Genomic DNA, 14,840 nt, shown 5'->3' on the forward strand with positions numbered 1-14,840 from the left:
TTGCGGGGGGCCGACCGGGAGCGGAAATTCACTCAGAATAGGGGCCATTACTCAGAGCAGGAATTCCACTGGGTGTGACTGTCCCTGCACCGCGGTCACGTGTCCTTGCCGCTGGCACCACGGACTGGCCACTTCCGGCCAGGAGACCCAGAACCCTGCTGCCCACACCCGGGTGCCTGGCCCCCGGAGCCCGCGCCGGGCACACCTGCTGGGGAAAGGACAGGGGCCTCGGCTTCTGGGCGAGAGGAGCCGGGCGGGATCCCGGGGGCCCCCTCGGTGGCTGGAGGAGACCCGGCTGCGTAACTCAAGAAGCGGCCCAGCGCCCCTCTCAGGGCCAGGACTGGAGGAGGTGCCTCCCGGGCCCCAGCCCCAGCCGGTGGAGATCACCCCGGGTGGCACACGCGGGGGACGCTCCCTGGCTGCCCCCCGGGGGGCGACTGAGGCGCGTTCTCCGTGATGAAGCGGTGCCCCGGCCAGCCCACCGCGGGGCTGGCTGCCAAGTGCTGTCCCAGCAGCAGGGGCCGTTTTGCAGGAAAGAAGAGAAATGATTGCAAATAGGAGTTGACGTCAGCTCTGTCTTTGGAGACGAGAAGTTGGTGGCAGGATGAGGTCATTCGAAAGGCTCGTTCCTCCTTCCATAGTCTTCCCGTTCCCGCGGGCAGGAGGGCCCTCACCCGAGGGTGTCCTGTGTGCCAGGCCACCCCACCCAGGGAGCCACAGCCCAGCTCAGGGGCAGGTGCTCCCATAGCCCCTGCAGGCGCTGACCACGCACCTGCTTCCTGAGCTGCGAGCAGAGGCCGGGCGCGGTCACGTCCTCCAGAGCGGCCCCGGCCGCGGGTCGTTTACCCAGGGGGAAGCTGGGCCACACGCAGAATCAGGCCACAGCTGGGTCACCCAGGGGAGAGCCATGGGGGCCACGTGTCAGGGAGGGAGGAGCAGGGAGGGCTGAGTCGTTCTGCGCCCATGTCCCAGGACAAGCTGGCATAGAGACCGGTAAGTGTCCACCAAGTAGCTGGAAGAGCTCAGAGAGGTTACACGACTTGCCCAAGGTCACACAGCAGGGGTGAGGAAGGGCGGGATTAGAACGTGGCTCCATCGGACTGTCATGCTGTGGGCATGGGCGTGACACCTGCCGCCCACAAAGAAAGTAGAGACAGGTCCTGGTGTGGAGGCCCCTGATTTAACCTTGGCCTTTGTGTTCAAGGTCCGGTCAGCCCATGTCACCCCAAGCTTGTCTCCCTGGGGGCAGGCAGAGGGGAGCAAAGAGGAGGGGACCCATGTGACCAGCGGCCGGGACAGGAGCGAGGGCCCAGGAAGGGAGTGAGACCAGCGGCTCAGGGGAGTGGCAATGTGACCTCACCCGGAAAACATCTTGTGTTCCAAGGAAGACCCAGCAATGTCCCCTGGAGAGACTGTCCCCTGCGGGTGGAGACCAGGGGTGCTGGGGACTCGGGCCACCCTGAATCTTGATGTAAACCTTTTACAGCCTCACAAGGTCTCCAGTACATTGTCCCAGAGCAAGGCTCTGCTGGGTTGAGAACCCCAGAAGTGGATCATATTGGGGAGACCGGTTAAGTAACTTACTCAGAGGTCCTCAGACCTCAAAACGGAATAGCTGGGGTCCACCTGGCTGGTTCAGAGGGGGGCACGGGGGGAGCAGGCCCAGAGCTGGGGCAAGGGACACCCACAAAGGCCGTGGTTAATCATTGACGGGCGTGCGAGGCCGTCCGGGGCCTTCAGGGAGGTGTCAGCGAGAAGAGGCGGCCAAGGGAGGGATGGCAGGAGGAGCTCAGGAACGTTTCCTACCACCCCACACAGAGCACCCAGGGGCCCATTCCTGCTCAGCTGAGCTGGGGGGTGGCCCCCAGGGATCAGAAGCAGACAGGAAGGGGGGGAGAGTGGGGTGAGGACATGCAGTGGGTCATGCCCAGGACCACCGGCCGCACACCGGGAGCCAGGGCCAGCAAGGCCTTCTGGGGGCACCCTCCAGCTCATGTTGAGTCACCCTGAGTCACCCATATGTGGCCAATGCCCACCCCATGAGTGTAGGGTCGATGCCAAAGTTCGACATCTCCCCAGTTTTTCTGAGCTAAGGGGTGAGCCTCGGGGCAGGGGAAGGAAGGGCAGGAGGTAAAAGCAAGCTCAGGCTGGCCCTGCGCCTCGCTCGGGATCTGCCTCTCGCCCCTTCCCGCAGCAGCGTCACCTCCAGGGCTTATTCCTGGGGACTGACCGTGGGTGCTGACGGCTCAGGAGCCTGCGTTACACCCCCTGCTGCTCTGCCCTCCAGGCGCCCAGCAGCCTGGGACAGTCCTTCAGCGTCCCCCCCAATCGCAGGCTTATTTCATTCAATACACGTTTATCCAGCTCCGACGAAGGCCCAGGGGCTTGAGGTGAAGACCTGCCCCACCCCTGAGAAAAGGGACAGCCCTGCACTGTCATTACCCAGCTGGCCCTGCAGCTCTCAGAGTAGTGACCTGGAAGATGGCACCCCTGGGTGCCCACGCCTCTGCAGGGATGCAAGAGAGGTCACCGTCAGTGGGTCTGGGGCATCTACTGGGCCCACCCAACAGGAAAAGTCTCCGAGCGTGCCTCCCGCGTGCCCTGCCCGCATCTTCCCCCGCTGGCTCTGCCCGGCTCAGGACCCACCTTCCTGCAGGTGGAATTCCTCCCGGGCAGCAGGGCCGCCCGTCCTCAGATCCCAGTCCCCCCTGGACGCCGCTCTGCGGATGGGCGTTTCGTGCGTTGTCTCCGGAAAGGCCCGCCTACCGCCATTTATCCCGTTTTGCGGCAGATAATTCCATATCGAAATGGACAGTGGCGTGGAGCCCTAGCTGGCGTTGCTCAGTGGTTAGAGCGCCGGCCTGCGCACTGAAGGGTCTCGGGTTCGATTCCCGGTCAAGGGCATGTACCTGGGTTGCAGGTTCAATCCTGGCCCCAAGCTGGGCACCTGCAGGAGGCAGCCCATTGATGCGTCTCTCACATTGATGTTTCTCTCTCTCCCTCTCTCCTTTCCGCTCTCTCTAGAAATCAATGGAAAAAATATTCTCAGGTAAGGATTTAAAAAAAAAGCAGCGAGGAGGTGGGGACAGTGGTAAAGCGTGTGTGACCCTGCGGCCAGGGCCCATGGACTGCACGATGCTGACCGGACGTGACTGGAACTCACGTGTTCACTCTCAGGGTGGAGATCCTCGGGGGGTGAAAGTGAATTTTTTCTCAGGATTGAAAGGAAGGGAGCAGTGAACCTGCCTGCGTGCCCGCAGAGCTGACGTCCCCGTGGGCGGCCGTGTGGAGAGTGCGCCGGGCAACTCCTGCCAGGGACCCGGGGCAATGAAAAGGCGACAGCTTTAGGAGAAAAAGGAGGGAAAACCGGTGCAGTTTCACTTCTTGTCCAAACAAGTAAACAGACAGACAGACAGAAGGCCATCTTGATGACAGTGGCCTCTGCCAGGACAGACAGCAGCAGCCAGGTTCACACAGACACCTGCACACCATGGGCGGGGACGTAGGTGTCCACCCAGACGCACGTCCCCGTGGGTCCGTCCCACCCCTTCCCGGCCGAGCACGGAGGTGGCGCCTCGCAGGCCTTGAGGGAAGGAGGGGCCTGGGCCTCAGCGCCAGGAACGGGTCCAACATGAGGCCCGGCCAAGCAGGCAGAAATCCAAAGTCATGTCACCCGAAGCCGGCTTGCCAGGGGTGACACAGGGAAGCCTGAACGGGAGACGCAAGAAGGGCAGAAAATCTCAACACACGAGGAGCCCGGAGAAGACCAGGAATAATTCTGGCACCAGCCCGAGGTCCCGCTCCTTCCACGAAACTGCCGTGAAATACCGAGGGCCTCCCGAGGAGCCACACCCTGGCGCCCTCGTCAGACGCGGGGGTGCACGTTTTTCAGCCATTCTCAAAAATGACCAATATTTGACCTTCACGGGTCGATGTCAGAAGCAGCTCCAGCGAGTGAGACAGGCCGTCTGACCAGGTCAGACCTCAGCAAGGGCTCCGCGCCCTGGGGTGAGACCCCGACGGGAAAAGCAGTCACTGGGTGTCTGGTCACATGTGCTGGGCAAGAGAATGTGCGTCACTTCCTTACTAGGGTTTGATGTGTACATGTGTGTACACGTGTGTGCACCGCCTGTGCATACATGTGTGTGCACATGTGTATGGTGCACGTGTGTATGCATCAGTGTGTTGTGTTGGGTGTACATGCATGTGGGTGTACATGTGTGTGCGTGGTGGGAGTGCACATGCATGGGGGGGTGCACGTGTGCTTGTACGTGTGTACGCACCAGTATATGTGGGGGGGTGTACATGCGTGTGTGGGGTGTACATGCATGTGGGTGTACATGCATGTGGGGTGTACATGCGTGTGTGCGCATGCGTCCATGTGTGTGTCACCTGCTTTGAGGCCCTTGTGGGGTGACCACACTCACAGCAAGTGCCTACGAGTCACTGCGGACGCGGTTGTCTCCGTCCTTCTGAAGAGCCAATGAGCCGCCACGTGGGTGCGTCTTGTAAACCTGGACTCTCAGCTCCGCTTAGACCAGAACCTACCTGAACCTGGGGAAACGCACACAGAGTCTGCGACGCCGAGTGGGAAATGGGTCACGAATTCCACCAGCATCCAGGTTTATGAGACCACAAGGGACAAGGGCACAGGAATCCCCCGCTCGGGAGGCTGGGGGGCCTCCTCTTGGGGAAAAAGCCTCCCATGGACTCCGGATCCCCCCGTGCTCAGTCCCCGGCCCTCCTTCCAGGAGCCACCAGGCCTCATGTCCCGCCTGCCACCAGCAGAGCCTAGTGTGTGAGCGTTAAAGTGTCCGGGGTCAGGGTCTGTCTGTCTCTGCCCACGACCTTGATCTGCGAGCAGGGCGAGGCGGCCTCAGGTGAACGGGCACATGTGCCAAGTGGAAACCCAGCCTTTTGTGTATTTAGTAAGTGAGGGGAGATAAGATTTCCTCGTTGAAGCGTGACCGGTGCGACCCCGAAAACAGCCCTGCTGTGGCGACGGCATCCGCGGGGAGCAGGCCCGAGGCTGCAGCTCTGCCCCCGGTGCCTCAGTCTCCCCGACACAGGGAGTGGGTGACGGTCCCCCTGTCCCTGGTTCTGAGGCTGCCGAAGCCCACCCGATACAGGGCCACTTTTATGACTTGGTCTCGCATTGCACACCCCTGTGCCCATCCCTGTGGTCTCCATACAATAAGCAAAGACCGAGGACTTCAGAGAACACGGAGCCGCACGTGTGTCTCTGCTGTAACCTTGCAACAAACCACACGCACCTGTCCTAAGGCCCGGCTCCTGGGAGAAGGGACTCGTGGGTCGGAGCCTGGAACCCTAACCACAGGGCGCACGGGGGAGACGCTCTGCTTCGTGGTGACACTGAGACACGAGGCCACGACCACCCTCCCCCCAGGTCCCTGGCCTTCTCGCAAATGAGCCGCTGGGCCTGAAGCTTTTTTCTGTAAAGACGAGGCCGATTTTAGGGCGACCGTGAGGGGCGTCTCTATCGGGTGCACTCGCAAGAATCGAAATGGTTTTGTCCGTGAAAATTCGACTTGGTAAGTTCCTAGATCCCCAGCCACGGCCGAAAGCCCGTACGTCTCAGCCGGTTCTCTCGAGCGCCCTGAGACCCACCCTGCTCCTCCGTGACAGGGAAAGGCAGCGACCTCCCTGTGCCACTGCCAGGAAGGCTCGTTTAGACCGAGGAGGAGCTCTGAGGAGCAACGAGCCCCACACAAGCCGGGGAGACCCCCCTTCAGGGGGCCGGTTGGCCCGCACCCTCTCCTCCGAGTCCCACGCTCGCTCCAGCCTCTCCTCTGACTCAAGTCCAGGTCCAGGTCCCAGGCCTGAGAGTTTTTCACTTTACTCGGAGAGTCCCCCTCCCCAGTTTACCACCACGTGGGGAGCGGGGAGGCCGGGGCTGCAGAACCATGGACAGCTACCAGGGCCCGGCTGAAGGACACAGCCGCCCTCACTCTCTGCTGGCCATGCCACCCCCAGGGTAGGGGGCACAAGGAGACCCAGGCTCGGTGCCAGTCAGACGGCGGGCACCGCTGAGAGAGCTGAGACTCGGACCCCCCGTGCAGGCCTTTTTCTCTCCATCAGCTGAGAGTCGTTCCCTCCCGGTGCCCAGAACCCAGGAGGGGTGCCAGGAGCCACGGCCGACCACGCTGGAGGGCTCCACGGCAGTGCCACCCAGGTCACCATGGGCCGTGGAGGCCCCGGGGCCCCCAGACTGGCCTGGGCACAGCACCTCTGGGAACGAAGCCGCGTCCAGCACTACCTGGCTGGCTGAGTCAGACAGAGGCCCCAGGAAGGGTGGCAGACGGGAAGGGTACTGAGCGCAGGTCCCTTCCCCTGAGAGGGCCTTAGGCAGCTGCAGGTGAGCCTCTGGGTGCCTGGCACAGAGCAGGGTCCTCGGTGACAGGTGGTTAGGGGGCTCTGGAGTGTAAGCCAGGCCTCCCGGGGGCACCGCCTCCAATTACGTCTCTGGTCCCACCTCCTCCCCGCGCTGAACACTCCAGGCCAGGCTCCAGGCCCTTGTTCGTAACAAGGGACAGATAGATGGTCCCAGCGTGGGACTCAACTGTATGTCTGTAAAATAAATGAACTGGGTGCCCTGGCCGGCAACGCCCAGCGGTTAGAGCGTCGGCCTGCAGCCTGGAGGATTGCGGGTTCGATTCCCGGTCAAGGGCACGTGCCTGGGTTGCAGATTTGACCCCTGACCCCGGTAGGTCGCATGCGGGAGGCACCGAACCGTGTGTCTCTCTCACATGGGTGTCTCTCTCCCCCGCCCCCTCCCTGCCACTCTCTCTAAAAAGCAATGGAAAAATATCCTCGGGTTTGGCTTAACAACAAAAACAATTTTTTTTTAAAGGACAAGTAAATGTACAGACACACAGAGGAAGCGAACCAGGAACCAAGCTGCTCCCTGGTGTCTCCAGCTCCCAGAAAATAACGGGGGTCGTGGTCCCCTGAGCCCCGGGACCGGTTCGGGACCGGCCTCCGACCGGGGGCCGCAGGTGTGTGTGTTTTGCCCATTTCAACCCTCGGATGTGAGCACTGGAGTGAGACAAGCCTCGGTTTCCCCGCCTGTAAAGTCAAGGGCTGGAGCAGAGTCTCAGTTCCCTCGGGAAGCTCCGGAGCTCGATGGCTCGATGGTCCAGGGGCTGCTGTTTTGTTTGTTGCTGTTGCTGCTGATCCTCACCGAGGACGCTTTTCCAACTGATTTTTAGGGAGAGTGGAAGGAAGAGAGGGAGAGAGCGAGAGAGAGAGAAACATCCGTGTGAGAGGGACACGCCTCTCGGTCGCCTCCGGACTGGGGCCGGGGCGGAACCTGCAACTGAGGGCCGTGCCCTTGACCGGAATCGAACCCGGGCCGACACTCAGACCACTGAGCCAAACCGGCCAGGGTTTTTGTGCGGTTTTTTGGGGGGCAGGGGGTGTTTTTGTTTTGTTAGTGGTGGTTTTTGATGAGTCGGAAACTCAGAGGGTCCCTGGGATGCCCGGGTCCCCGCGCGGCTCGGAGCCGAGGGCCGGTCCCTCGACCGCCTTCCCCGCCTTGGTCGCCGGCCGCCCTCTGAGCACTTTGCGTGCGTTTTGATGTTTTTGGTCTTGCTCCCTGAGCGATGATTTATCCGGCTTTCAGAACAGAAGGCTGAGAGGCCTAAGTGTTCGCGTGTGGCTTCTGGGGTTGTTTCGATTTATAAATATTTTAATAGGACTTTTATTCCCTCATCACAAATATCTTAGAAACCGTGGTACCAGGAGCAATTTCCTTGCTGTCGTCGTTTTTAACAAAGCCCATCTTGAGAGAGAGAGAGAGAGAGAGAGAAAGGGTTCAAGAAAATTGTCACCGTTTTAAAAGTCCCTAAAGAGCACGCGAGGGCCACCCGGGGCTCACACCCGCCTCCGACACTGCGACACTCTGGTGACAACCGTCCGTCGTTCTCAGAGAGCTCTGCCCGACCCACAGCCTAGAGGACAGCCAGGGACACACGCGCTTCGTTTTATTTCATGTTTTTAATCTGCCCCTGAGGATATCTTTTCCATTGATTTTTGGAGAGCGTGGAAGGCAGGGAGGGAGAGAGAGAGAAGCATCGATGTGAGAGACGCATTGACGGGCTGACTCTCCCACGCACCCCGACCGGGGCCGGGGGTGGAACCTGCAGCCCAGGTACATGCCCCCGACCAGGAATCAAACCCTCAGCCCCGCAGCGTGCAGGCCGACGCCCTGACCACTGAGCCACGCCGGCCGGGCCACGCGCCTCGTTTTAACGAGACTTCCTAAGGACCGAATTATTGCGTAAATACGACGTGCTAGATATTTACGCCTCCAGCTGGAGAAACTGTCAGGCCGAGCTACACAGCAGAGAAGCCCAAACCTGCCAGCGGAGCTCACCGGGAGCCCGGTGGGGACAGCGGCCCAGCTCTAGAGGTCAGGAGGCCGAAGCCAACGTGGGAAGGGCCCCGCGGGCACTGGGGTCCTCCCCTTGCCACTCGCACCCACGCCTGCTCATGTTTGTGGTTGTTGTGAACCCCCACCTGAGGGTATTTTTCTATTGGTTTTTAGAGAGAGTGGAAGGGAGGGAGGGAGGGGAAGACAGACAGGCAGACAGACACATTGACTGGTTGCCTCCCGCGTGCACCTCGACCGGGGCTGGGGATCAAACCTGCAACCCAGGTACGTGCCCCTGACCCAGAATCGGACCTGAACCCACGAATCTTAGGTGCCCGGGCGGGCGCTCGAACCACGGACCCTCACTGGCCGGGGCACAGCCACACCTGTTCACGCTGCAGGACACGGCCACGGAGACCCACGGCCACGACTCCCTGCGCCCACGCGCCTCCGTGCACCTCCAAGCTGGGGCCGGCTTCCTCCCGCCCGCCTCCCTCCTTCCTCCTCGTGAAACCGTCCCCAGGAAAACCACTGTCCTCACCCCGGGCTGAGCCTACTGGGCGCCTGACCGCTGAGAACACTGAAAAGGACCACCTGTCCCGGGCGCTCAGGTGTCTGTCGCCCGGAAGACGAGCGTTTCTGAGCGGCGGGAGGGAGGACAGCGGGGGGGACCACGCGTCGCGGGGGAGGAACGCGGCCCGGCCCCGAGCAGCGTCACAGGAGACGCCTGGTTGCCCCGAGAGCTGCGGGATGATGTGAGGCTGCCGGGAGCCAAGAGATGACAGCGGAGTTGAACTATTGCCCAAAAGCAATTACTGATTAGAATTGATTATTTCCACGGAGAAAGGTGACCGATGGATTTAGCTGTCACGTTACAAGGGATTTGGGCAAAGCGTCCGTCGTTGTTCAAGGAGCTCAGCCCCCTGACGTTAAAATGGGAACAGAGACCGTGAAGCTCCGAGGACGCTCCTGGGTTTGTGCATAAACCGAAACAGGCGAGGCGGCCGCTGGGTTTCCCAGGGCCGGCCCCCGGCGGGCGAGCCTGGCCTTCGGGGCCAGAGGAGCTGCGCCGGGCCCGCGGGGACCCTCGGAGGCCCTCGGAGGCGGGAGCCAGGGCGCCTGCAAGCAGACCTCGCCTCCGCCCCGGCGCTCGCCCTAACCGGGGATTATAAGAGCACGGGGCCTCCTTTAATCACACAGTGAATTAATGGGAAATGATATGTGAGTAAGTAGCTGGAATTTGTGGCTGGGCCTTATTTGATTTGCCTAATTACATGTTTTACTGCCTCCTTCCCGGAGCCGTTGCCTAAGGTACCTATGGCCTCTGCGCCCGCCCCGTTAATAGCTGCGCTGAAGCGCCGCGTGGTCCCGTCGGCCTGCAAACGCAAAACCGCTTCCGAGCCGTCGACACGTGTGCCCTGGGGAGGGATGGGCCTGCCCGCCCTTGGGTGGCTCCGTTTTAAGAACCGGGGGTGAGCCCGGCCGGGTGTGGCTCAGCGGTTGAGCGTCGACCTAGGATCCAGGCAATCGGGGTCCGATTCCCGGTCAGGGCAAGAAGGACGGGTTAGACCTCAGGGACCGACCGGGGAACTGCGGGGACGGTCCCCAACCTCTGGTTAGAGCCCACTCGGCCCCCGGTCACAGGGAGAGAACGCCGAGGTCCCCGTCCACCTCAGAGCTTTGCTGCGCGGACTCCGCGCCCTTCGGAAGCGCGTTGTGCTGGGGGCCAGCCCCCCCGGCCGGCCCAGATCCTCACGGAAAGGCTACGTGTGAGGAGCCAGCGTGTGACCGAGGGTTTCATGCTAAACGGAGGCGTTTAAGAGGTGACTTTTAGGAGCGAGGGACACACACGTCCTGGGATCTGTCCGGTGCGGTCCCATCGCTGTGGCTCGTCCCCACTGGCTGTTGACAGAGGCAGGAACGGAGCCTCCCCAGGAAGTAAGACTATTGAAATGAACTCAATTGGACGGACCGTCCTTTTTGTCCATTTTGAAAGAAGTGGCCCGTGGGAGCCCCACTCTGTTTAAAAACGGTTTAGCCAGCCCGGCCGGGCGTGGCTCAGCGGTTGAGCGTCGACCTGGGATCCAGGCGATCGGGGCTCGATGCCCGGTCAGGGCACATGCCCAGGTTGCGGGCTCGATCAATGACTCTCTCATCATTGATGTTTCTGTCTCTCTCTCCCTCTCCTTTCCTCTCTCTGAGATCAATAAAGATATATTTTTTTTAAAAAAAAAACAAAAAAAACAGCTGAGCCCTAGCCAGTCTGGCTCAGTGGATAGAGCACCTGCCCGAGCACTGAAGGGCATGTGCCTGGGTTGCAGGCTCAGTCCCCAGCAAGGGGCACACAGGGGACAGGCGATCGACGTTTCTCTCTCCCCCACCTCCCTTCCTCTCTCTCTAAAAAAAAAAAAAAAAAAAAAAAAAATCAATAAAAAAACATTTTTTAAAAAGCAGTGGAATAATTTCACACCCAGCTGCTTTGGCCTTAAGTGTCTCTGCACCGAGAAAGTGATGAGTCCCCAAATGAGACCCTAGCAGCCACGTGGGTCGGTCTAAACTCGAAGTTGCTCTGCACAGAGCAGAGGAAAGCGTTACCTCCCCCTTTCAAGGCAGCCGAGAAGGGGGGGTTCTTTGGAGGAAGGGGTCAGAAAGGGCGAGGGGTGAGTCTCCTCCACACTCGGTTGGTCCTCTGACAACTGCCCAGAGGCCCCGGGGAAGCCATCGCGAAGTGGAGGTTCGTCACCCGTGTGGACACACCCAAGGGACAAGTAGGGACTTGGTCACGGCAGGCTGGGGGCGGGGGTCCCAGTCTCAGGTTCCCCACTGGAAAGAGACTGTTGCAGGAGCTCCCTGACTCTCCTGGGGCTAAGATCGTGGTGTCTCGGGATGGAAGGGCCACGGCTGCTCCAGCCTCCCTTGGCCAATAGGAAGCAGGTCGGGAGTGGTCCAGGCGCTGGGCCCGGAGGCAGCAGCCCAGGCCCTGGGGGTCTCCAAGTGCACATGCAGACAGCACCCTTCCCAGGCCAACACACCGCACTAGGGAACACCCCCAGCAGGCAGTGACCCTGCACAAAGTCCAAATCTTTCTAGAAAATCCAGCCCTGAAGGGACTTGGGGGCCTGGATTCAGACAGAGAGGACCACGCGTCCCGGCACAGAGGGAGGGAGGGGGCGGAGGTGGGAGCCCGGCTGCCGGGTGCAGGGCTCACCCTGGGGCCCCGCTGGACACATGGAGGAGCCTAGTTCACTTTGCTCCTGCCGGGAGCGGCCTCCCTGTGTCTGCAGGTCAGCATCGCATCCCCTATTTTTTAAAGAAAATGTTTGGACAGAAGTTGCCCGGGTGATGTAAGTGCTCTGCTGGCTGCCAGGGCATCATAGCTGCCCGCTCAGAGCGGCAGGAAAAGCCAGGCCGGGGCGGGCTCTCCCATCCCGGGGAGGAAGCGGGTGACAAGGGCCGGAGTCTCCACAACCTGGACGGGGCGAAGGGGCCTGGAGACCAGGGGTCCCTCCTCCAGAGGCCTGGCCTGCTCCCGACCCGCCCCTGACCCTCTGAGACGTTGCCAGCCCTGCTGCCCTGCTCCGGCTGCGTGCCTCACCCCAGGGGACCCGGCCTTCCGGTCACGACACACACAGACACACACTCACACACTCATACACACGCGCTCACACACATGCACTCACACATATACACTCACACATATACACTCACACACATACATACACAAATACACACATACACAAACACTTACACACTCACAGATACATACATGCATACACATACATGCATACACACATACACGCACTCACATATACACACACATACACACACATACACATATACACAAACACATACACACACACTCAAACACACACACGCTCACACACATGCACTCACACATATACACTCACACACATACATACACAAATACACACATACACACACTCACACATACATACATGCATACACATACATGCATACACACATACACGCACTCACATATACACACATACACACGCACATACACACGCACATACACATATACACAAACATACACACACTCACACACATATACATATACACAAACACATACACACATGCATACACACATACACACATGCATACACACATACACACACATATATACACACACATACACGCATGCACACTCACACATACATACTCTCACGCATACCCACACACGCACTCCCCTCCCACTGTCCCCCACACCTGCTCTTCAGAGAGTCAGACGCACAGCCCCTCCTGAGCCCCCGCATGGGAAGCTGTGTGGGCTCCTCACCGGGTCCTGCTGGGCGGAAGGAATTCCAAGGGGACCGAGGTATCCTGACGACGGGGACCCTCCCCAGCCCCCACTGCTGCGGGCCTCCAGGATCCCCATTGGAGCCAGCAAAGCACGGATGAGACAGGGCTGTTGGGGAGAGCAGCAGGCACTGCGTGTGGGGTCCCCAGGCGGCCCCGATCGACGGGCAGTGAGGGCTGCTGAGCTGACTCTCCCGGGGCACATGGGTCATCGCTGGGCCCAGGCAGCTGTGGGGCCAGAAGACCTAGGTCTGCCCCTCACTTCCTGGGCACGAGCCACCTCCCCACAGCGCGTTTCCCGACCCGCTCACACGTGTGGCCACAGTTCTCTGACGGGGGCCATGAAACCACCTGAAGACTGTAAGGGCCACACGCACCTGAGACGGCGGGGTCGAGACCTGAGCTTAAAACGAAGGCTGGGGACTCAGTGCCGGTGGAGGACCGTCCAGAGAGAGGAAGTCCGCATCCGCAGGCAGCAGCCCGTGGTGGGCCCGACCGCCCGGTGTGCTGGACCACACGTGGCTCCGTGTCCCCAGCCAGCCCTGTGGCCTTCCTGCGTGATGGTGTCCCCTGAGCCACGTCCCAGTGTCGGCACCTGCTCTGAGCACCAGCGTGGGGTCAGGAAGACACGGGAAGTAAAGGAGAGGTAAAAGCCAGGGCAGGGGTGTGATCGCTGCCTCCCAGGTGACAAGAAGAAAGGTCAATGACAAGGTGGCCACTGCCCCCCGGATGGCCCAGCGGTTGAGCATCGACCTATGAACCAGGAGGTCGCGGTTGGATTCCGCTCAGGGCACAGGCCCGGGTTTCAGGCTCGATCCCCAGCAGGGGGCGTGAGGAGGCGGCCGATCTATGTCTCTCTCATCATCGGTGTCTCTCTCTCTCCCTCTCCCTTCCTGTCTCTGAAATCAATAAAAACATATTTTAAAAAATAAAATAAATTTAAAAAAATGAAAGGTCACCACTCCAGGAGACACGCGCATTCCCCTGGGGGGGTCGCAGCACCTCGGGGGGTGTAACAGTCACTCCCCAAGTTTGCCGAGCGGAACCAGCAGGCGCGAGGGCTGGAGCCACAGGGCCTCAGGAGGGACAGGGCCTCAGGCGTCACCTGTGTCCTGGCCTCAGAGAGTCACGGAGGCCAGGGAGGTGCGGGCCCTCCCCGCTGCGTGGTGCAGCCGCGGCCGGGAGCCTGCCTGCCGTCCCCTGGCAGTGCCCGCTCTGCTGAGCGCCAGCCCGCGCAGAGACAGCCGCCGGGCCAGCAGAGGTCTGTGCGTCTGTCTGGGTGGCCTCCTCCCCGGCGGGACCAGGGCAGGGATGCAGCTGCCCCGGGGGAAGCTGGAGACTGGGACCCCCAGGCCCAGGGGTTGCTCGAGAACAGTGCAGGCGGCCTCCCTGCAAAGCGCAGGGGGAGGCCCTAGCCCTTGGGCTCAGCGTTAGAGCATCTGGCCGTGGACTGGAGGGTCGTGGGTTCGATTCCAGCCAGAGGTAGGTATGTACCTGGGCTGCAGGCCCAATCCCTGGCCCCCGGCGGTGGGGGCGCGTGCAGGAGGCAACCACTCCATGTGTCTCTCCTACGTCGGTGTTTCTGTCTGTCTCTCTCCGAGAAGCAGTGAGAAAAACATCCTCGGGTGAGGCCCTAAAGAAAGGCGCCGGCTGCGGCCACAAGAAGAAACGGGGGCACCCACGTCCCACCTGGAAATGAAAGCCAGGGGCTGGGCGCAGGGACTCCCAGGAGGACGCACCGCGGGGCGGGGGCGCGGGGAGGGGGCGGCAGCTGAGAGCCGCACCCCAGGGACCGGGCGTCGGGGCCCGGGGAGGGCCGGCGGGGGCGCAGGGACGCGGGGCCGGGCGCCCCCCCGCGGCCCGCTCGCCGCCGCGGCCGCCGCGCGACCCGAAGGCAGAGCCAGGAGGCCATCTAGCGGCGGCCGGGGGCGGAGGGCGGCGGCGCCTCCTGCGGGCGGGGCGGAGGCTGCAGCCACCTGCGCTCGGCGGGATGCGGGGGCGGGGCGCGCGGGAGGCAGGGCCGCGGGAACGGGGGGAACCGGGAAGGGGTCCCGGTGGTGACCCGGGGTGTCCAGCCAGGTCAGGCCGAGGTGGGGTTCAGGGCCTCTGACCTGCGTGGGGGGAGAGGCAA

Source organism: Miniopterus natalensis, chromosome 10, assembly GCF_054644295.1.
Source record: "Miniopterus natalensis isolate mMinNat1 chromosome 10, mMinNat1.hap1, whole genome shotgun sequence".
Lineage (NCBI taxonomy): Eukaryota > Metazoa > Chordata > Mammalia > Chiroptera > Miniopteridae > Miniopterus > Miniopterus natalensis.